The sequence below is a fragment of the Callorhinus ursinus genome, unplaced genomic scaffold (assembly GCF_003265705.2).
Source record: "Callorhinus ursinus isolate GAN/ISIS: 27379988/994484 unplaced genomic scaffold, GSC_fseal_2.0 scaffold2, whole genome shotgun sequence".
Lineage (NCBI taxonomy): Eukaryota > Metazoa > Chordata > Mammalia > Carnivora > Otariidae > Callorhinus > Callorhinus ursinus.
Window position 1 is genome coordinate 51,749,785 of NW_027397064.1, and position 7,909 is coordinate 51,757,693.

General features: G+C 40.5%; 1 pseudogene; it reads left to right on the forward strand.

The window, feature by feature from the left end:
- Positions 1-3,522: 3,522 nt before the first annotated feature.
- LOC112835935 (large ribosomal subunit protein uL11-like) lies at positions 3,523-4,094 on the forward strand (annotated as a pseudogene).
- The last annotated feature ends 3,815 nt before the right edge of the window (positions 4,095-7,909 follow it).

The window sequence follows — 7,909 nt, forward strand, 5'->3', positions numbered from 1 at the left end:
AGTATAGAAGTACATGCTTTCATCTCTTTTGATTTACCGTATATTTGGGCACAATTTTTATTTTGCCTTATACTGTTTTCCATTCAAGTGTCAAATTGACCCAACAAAGTTAGAGGCTCCAGGTACTTATTTAATATTCCACACAATGCTCAGCCCATGCTAATTGCTTAGTAAAGGATCAATACTTTGAATTGAGATAAATTGAGAACAATAATAAGTACTCAAATGACTATCTTTTGGTTACCAGAGAAGAGAAGGGAGAAGGTGATTCAATGTTGTTGGTGGATGGACTGCCTGACAACCCATCTCCACCCTGTGAGAAAATGAACTGATTTGCTTTAGGCCCAGAAAAAAAATGCAGTTTGGAGTCCATAAAGAAAGTTTCACCCCGGGCGCCTGGGTGGCTCAGATGGTTAAGCGTCTGCCTTTGGCTCAGATCATGATCCCAGGGTCCTGGGATCGAGTCCCACATCCTTGGGAGCCTGCTTCTCCCTCTGCTTCTCTCTCTCTCTCTCCCTCTCTCTCTCTCCCTCTCTCCCTCTGTCTCTCATGAATAAATAAATAAATAAAAATCTTAAAAAAAAGAAAGTTTCACCCCCACATAATGTGAATTCTACTTTGAATACCACACATAAATGGGGAGAATTAATCCAACTTCATCCTGGTAAAATTCTGAAGTGACACACTTGTCAAAATAGAAATAAAATGTACTATTTCACATTGCCAGACAGTGTGCTCTCTCTTTCAGCTGCTTTTCAACCATCCTAAGCTGTGCTTAGAGGAACTGACCATGGCATTAAGAATCTAAGTAAGATTTATCTTCCAGCTGTCAGATATGGCTGGAGGGTGCTGTGTATGTAGAAATTCACATAGGAATGTGTTGGTGAAGGCTCAGTAGGTTTCTATGGCTTCAGTTCCTTTACCTGGTATGGAAGACCCTGAGCTTTTTAAAGAGATAGAAATGTAGGATTTAAAATAGCCAACTACCACCAAGAAGCATTCAGGGCAGAGGGAGTACTACCAAACTTAACCACAATGTACTGAATGATTCTATTAGTGGGAAACAGGAATCACTCCACAATAGTTTTGAGAGGACTTTCAAAAAACATTCATTAGATTTTCTGTTTTACGCTTCCTTATTCTAATCTTTCGTTCATTCTGCCAATAAATTTGCCTGAGGGAGATTTAGAATTGTTCAAATGAGAATGCAGAGGAAAAAAAATAGCGTTAACATTCAGCTTTTGACACCAAAATTTAGCAACTTTTTTTGGAGAAGAGAGCAAAAGGATTCTCTAAATTCCTTTATATCTCCTTTAGAGAGACTAGACTGGTAATCCTTGTCATGATGTTTTGTATAAGGGCGATCCCATCAATACAGGATCTGGAAGCCTACGAAACTGGCCACGTTCTCTAGGTCCAGTTGATTAGAAAGTGCAGGAGACAAGGGTAGAGGGAGCAGAGTGAGTGGGAGAAACATCAAGGCTCTGCTGATCCCCTCCCTGTCTTAGGATTCAACCTCAAAGCACAGACTTCTGGGTCAGAAACAAATCATTTGCATAAATTCCTTAAGTCTACAAGAAGGCCACCTCACTCCTGCATGTGGAGTTGAGAAACTAAGAAACTTCAAGCTTAGGAAATCTGAAACTTTTTTTTTTTTTCTTAAGAGAGAGGGAGCAGGGAGGAGCAGAGGAAGAGGGAATCTTAAGCAGGCTCCATATCCAGTGTGAAGCTCCATCTCAAGACCCTGAGATCATGATCTGAGTCAGAATCAACAGTTTTAGTTTAATTGACTGAGCCACCCAGGGGAAATCTGAATCCTTTTATTTTTTTAAGATTTACTACTTTATTTGAGAGAGAGGAGGGGGGGCAGAGGGAGATGGAGAGAGAAACTCAAGCAGACTGGGCACAGCGCCTGATGCAGGGCTCAATCTTACAACGCTGAGATCACAACCTGAGTGAAAAACCAATGTTCAACCAACTGTGTCACCCAGGTGCCTCAATATCTGAATGGACAATGAGCTTATCTGACTTCTGCCCAAGAGGTAGACATTTCTTCTTATCCTGGTTAAGAATCCACCTTCTGTCCTGGGCGAGTCACTATCCTCCATGTCTGTCTGCTATACAATCAACCCTCAAAAGATAGTCTAGAGGAAAGGCAGTTAGTGCCTCTAGGAGGTACAAAAACATGGACCTGTGGAGAACTATGTCCCAACAATCAACACCTAATAAAAACCTTCAAGACAGTCAGTATTTCACTGACTTTCCAGAGAAGGAAATGAGGGTGAGAGAAGTTAAAGAACTCACCATAGGCCCTATAGTGGACAGCTGGGATTGATACCCAGGCTTGTCTCCTTCCATACCCTCTCCCCACAAAACCACTCTGGAGACCCATGCGTGTTTATGGCTAATGTTTATGATAAGCCAAAAATCATGATTGAATCCTTCTAGAAGGAAAGTTTTCAACATACCATGCCCCCCCAAGGATGACAAATGTTATTTCTTGAAAGATATCCAGAAGAACTAAATCAAAACTTTATAAATGAGTAGCTTAGCATGCCTCTTCCAAAGTGGGAGGTCTTTACAGTAGGACCCCAAATTCTAATTGTCAACAAAAGACAGAGAGGAAAGAAAGCGGTTGTCCTAAGTGAAGGAATATCCGAGGACTCTGAATGGATTATTTGTCTTCTGTTGTCCATTTTCAGAAATTGAGCTGCCCCAAACCTGGGCAGATTTGGTCACTTGTTTGCAAGATGGCCACCATCAATTTCTTCCCTTCCCATATATATATTTCATTCCCCTCAAGAGAAATAATGTCTATTTCCCTCCCACCTCTACTCCCCCCACTTTGAATCTGGGCTGGACTTAATGAATTCCTCAAATAATAAAATACAACAAAAGTGGCATCCCAGGACCTTTAAGACTAGGTCATAAGCCTTATAACCAGGGTGTCCCTGCTATGCTAGGTCCTTGACCTCTGTCCAGGTCTGGGGACACTGCCTGCTCTGGGGACAGTGCAAAAAGTCTGACTATCCTAAGCCTGCCATGCTGTAAGGAAGCACAGCTGGTTTCACGGAGAGGTAGATGTCCAGCCAGCCCCACACTTCTAGCCACCCTGGTCCATATACACCAGCCACATAAGCTAAGGAGGCATCTTGGACAACATGGAGAAAAGTGGAGAAACTCAACCAATGGGCAGAACAAAGGTCCCATACATATGGCCCAACTGAGCTGTCCTAAACATCTCCAGCCACTACTACTACAGCCACTACTACTATGCCCTGTTCAAATCCCTGACTCACAAAATCACGTATATAACAAAATGGTTTTTGTGTTATGCCATAAAGTTTTGAAGTGGTTTGTTTAAGAAGCAACAGACAACTACAACAATATGTATAATTGAAATACATGTTGGAAGACTGGTTTAAAAAGATTTAAGGTAAGTATTAAAGATAAATTGTGCTTTTGGCTTTCAGCTCGGGGGGCAAAGGTGCAACTTTCTTCGGTCGTCCCGAATCCCGGTTCATCCGACACCAGCCACCTCCGCCATGCGGCCTAAGTTCGACCCCAACGAGATCAAAGTCGTGTACCTGAGGTGCACCGGTGGCGAAGTCGGTGCCACGTCTGCCCTGGCCCCGAAGATAGGCCCGCTGGGTCTGTCTCCAAAAAAGGTTGGTGATGACATCGCCAAGGCAACCGGTGATTGGAAGGGTCTAAGGATTACGGTGAAACTGACCATTCAGAACAGACAGGTCCAGATTGAAGTGGTACCTTCTGCCCCTGCCCTGATTATCAAAGCCCTCAAGGAACCACCAAGAGACAGATAGAAGCAGAAAAACATTAAGCACAGTGGAAATATCACTTTTGATGAGATTGTCAATATTGCCCGACAGATGTGACACCGATCTTTAGCAAGAGAACTCTCTGGGACCATTAAAGAGATCCTGGGGACTGCCCAGTCTGTGGGCTGCAATGTAGATGGCCGCCACCCTCATGACATCATAGATGACATCAACAGTGGTGCGCTGGAATGCCCGGCTAGTTAACTACAAAGGAAAATGTTTCAATAAAGGATCATTTGACAACCAGAAAAAAAAAAAAAAAAGATAAATTGTAAGTTTACATTGTGAGCTAATTGGAAGTATAAAAGGGCAATTAAAATTTAAAACTGAAATGCTTCACAGAGTTAATAGTATTACATTTTTAACGATGGTCAGACTCTTTCAGATACTGACCAATTGACCTAAAGTTGGTAAAGTTATCATTCTAGGGTAGTATATCTCAACCAAGGGCAATTTTACTTCCAGAGTGGATTTGGCAATGTCTAAAGACATATTTGGTTGTCATAACTGAGCTTAGGGATGCTATTAGATTCTAGTGGGTAGAGGCAGGCCACGGATATTGCCGAATAGCTTAGGATGCACTGGACAGCCTGCCCCCTACCCCAACACAGAATTATCTGGCCCAAATTGTCAACAGTACCAAGGTTGAGAAATCATGTTCTAGGATACCAGAAGCAACTATATTTGAATAAAGGCTTTGGCAATACATTTCTTAAACAAATGTATAACCTCTTACATTTGAAGAGAAGCTTTCTTTGTTCAAATGTGCTTGTCCAAAATAAAAATTTAAATGTTTATGTGGATCAGAACACATGAGTTTGCATCTAATATACAAAGATATATTTCTTCACATATTTTTTGACATTTTATTTGCATTTTATTTAATCCACTAGGCACTATGGATTTCAAAATAATTTCCCTACCTGCTACGCGCTGTCTAATGTGGAGATAGACAGGTCAGCATTCCCATTACCATAGGGTAATTGCAGGACTAGAGACTGAAAAATAAGACAAAGAACACCAAAGTAGGCAGGAGATTCTCAGGAAAGGCTCCAAGAAAGAGGAGCTCTGGGCTGAAACTATATGGATAAGGAGAAGTATTTTAGACTGGAGGCTGGGGGAAAAAAAAAAAAAACTTTACAGCAGGGACACTCTTAAAAACCGTACCTCGTATACAAGTCTAATTAATTATAGAAAATAAATGATGATTTCCTTTAATAGTATGTGGAGCAATTAGGAGTTAAATCAGATCTAAAATCATTAGAGGCTTCTGAAAACTTGATTGGAAAAAGTGTAATGGCTGATAATGTGAATCTCCAAGGGGAAAATCAAGAAAAATAAGCAAGTTTCCAGAATCTAACTTTCTTCATGGTCCAGAGATTTAAACTACAAAAAATAAAAAACACAAAAACAAGTTTTGCCAATGCTAAGAAGAGAAGATTTAAAGCAGAAAAAAAGCTTTTTAAGGACCCAAGGCCAGCATTAAACATAGGGGTAAAGAATACAGGGGCATTAGAACAAGCATGCAGGAAGCATTAGATGTAAAAACACGAATTAAACTTTGGAAATAAGTTTGCCTTTGTTGTTTTCTAAGTTCTTTTTCAGGTTGGAACAATCATATTTTGAAATTCCATTTAAAACCCAGAAGCTTTTTATGATAAACAACCTAGAGTCTCTTATGCTATCTCATGCCTTCAATTTTCCCACATTTTCCCCTTAGAGACATGAAAAAAAATCCCCGTGGGCTTCAGAATACGTTAAGTACTTTAGTCATACAATATTCAATTTGAACTGGTATCACTTGTAAGTTTTTATGATTCAAAAATCATATGGTATGACACTTTAAAATAGCCCAAAGATTACCATAGCATTTCTATAATCATTTGCTACAATGATGTATTCTAACACCCAAGAAAAATGTACCTGATTTCAAAAGACACATTTCTCTTGGCAAACACCTGTTTCAAAGTGGAACAAAGCTTCTTACTTCACAGCATACTCTGAAAGCATGAAACATCACCGAAGCAACATATGTCAAAGGGTTATGGACTAACAGGAGACCAACACCAGAATCCCACTGTGGGATTGCCCTGGTTATGCTTAACTAGGTAGGGCCCAGACTCTCTCCTTAGGCACTGAGAAATCCTGTTTTCTAAAAATCACTTGTTATATAATGATTTCAAAGTAGGTAAGTGGGACTTATGCTAGTATAACTAGTGCATGAGTGTCCCAAATATAAAGCACATGATGTGATGATGATGCTTTTGCAAAAAGCAGAAACCAGATCAGCCCCAGAGGAGCTTGTCTAGATTGTTCTTGTCCATGCATAGCAGCTTTCTCAAAAATGTGTCTCAAAATGTGTTCTCAGACCACTCACATCAATAAAATCTGGGGTGCTTATTAAAAAGGCAGTTTTCAGGGCACCTAGGTGGCTCAGTCGTTAAGCGTCTGCCTTCAGCTCAGGTCATGATCCCAGGGTCCTAGGATCGAGCCCCACATTGGGCTCCCTGCTCAGTGGGAAGCCTGCTTCTCCCTCTCCCTCTGCAGACCTCCCTGCTCTCTCTCTCTCTCCCTCAAATAAATAAATAAAATCTTTAAAAAAATAAAAAATAAAAATAAATAAAAAGGCAATTTTCTTGGTGGTCTCTCAGACCCAGTGGCTAAGAATCTTTAATTTGATTCTTAGGCATGCTAGGGTTTAGGACCTATGTCTTTAACAAGGGCCCAGCAAAATTTTGCACGGGAAGGTTACTTATTTTGTGTTGAACTCACTTAGTGTGGAAAATAGTACTGAAAATTTAAATTTTCACTTCTTTAGTTAATGGTGTTGAGTGTTATTAGCCTATGTCTACATAATGGGACATCAACATTTGGGGGTAGGAGGGGAATAACTACTGATTCTTTGCTTTAGAAATAACATAATTCATCACGACACTTGTCAAAGGCAGTGGGCCATTATAAGTGTTAACACTGTTCCTCAGTATCAGAAGGGTTTGATGGAGCTATGTTTCTCCAGATAGAGGAGGCTGATTTCACGAATCCAATTTCTCTAAAAAACATATTTTCTTAATTTAAAGAATGAATATGGCCTGGCCCAGGAGAGGATGACTGATTTAACTTGAGAGTCAAGACAACCCGGGTAACAGTGGTGTTAAAATGAGTAAAGTATGTTGTATTTACTGGATATTTTTCAGACATATGATGTATCATATAAAAGCATCAGTCTTCAAATCACGCATAGATCTTCAGTATGCCCCATGACACCTAGCAAAATGCTATTAATACCTCGGGAGGAAGGAATTTATATATTCATGACTGAATGAATGAAGTAAATCTTCCCTCCCTGCACAGCTAATTGTTCCTGAGGTGGATTCCCAAGGGAGCCGATCCACTGGTTAACCAGAGACCTTGGGCTTCAAGCAAATTATATAAGCTGGACAGGATTCCACTAACGCCATTTTGGAGTCATGAGAAACGTGAGTGTGCAGAGGAAACTGTGAGCAGAGAAAAAACCCCAAGGGAGCAGAAATAAGACAGAGACTGAGAAAAAGAGACCACCAAGCCTCTGATAGACTAAGGTTGGTTTTCCAGTTCTAGTTGGCACCACCTCGCTGAATGCCATTAGTTGTCGTTGCATTCGATGAAATCTGAGTGCCTACAATAGCCCTATTCCTCTTTGATGTGAGCTCTCTAGTGGGCCTCTGTTCTTGCAACCCTGAAAAAAATAGGGTTCCAAAGAGAATATGATAAATAATTGTGTGACCTTCCATGCAAAACATACAATGGGGACCCATCTCCTCACTTGGTTTCATCAGTAGCTTGGCCTCTCTGAAATAGCTTCTGTCCTTTCTCAGCACTTTGTGGCATATCATGTGGATAAAAATTGTACAGAGAGGAACGTATTTGGACTCAAGTCATACTGTCTTGACTGAGGTAGATATGGTCTTTAATCAGCTGAATTCCCTTGAAGGGATGGAAACTAACATTTGAGTACATCACATATGTAAAGATCTTTATGTCATTTAGCTCTTTAATCCTCAGGATTTTTTTAAGGTTTGGGCTCAGGGAAA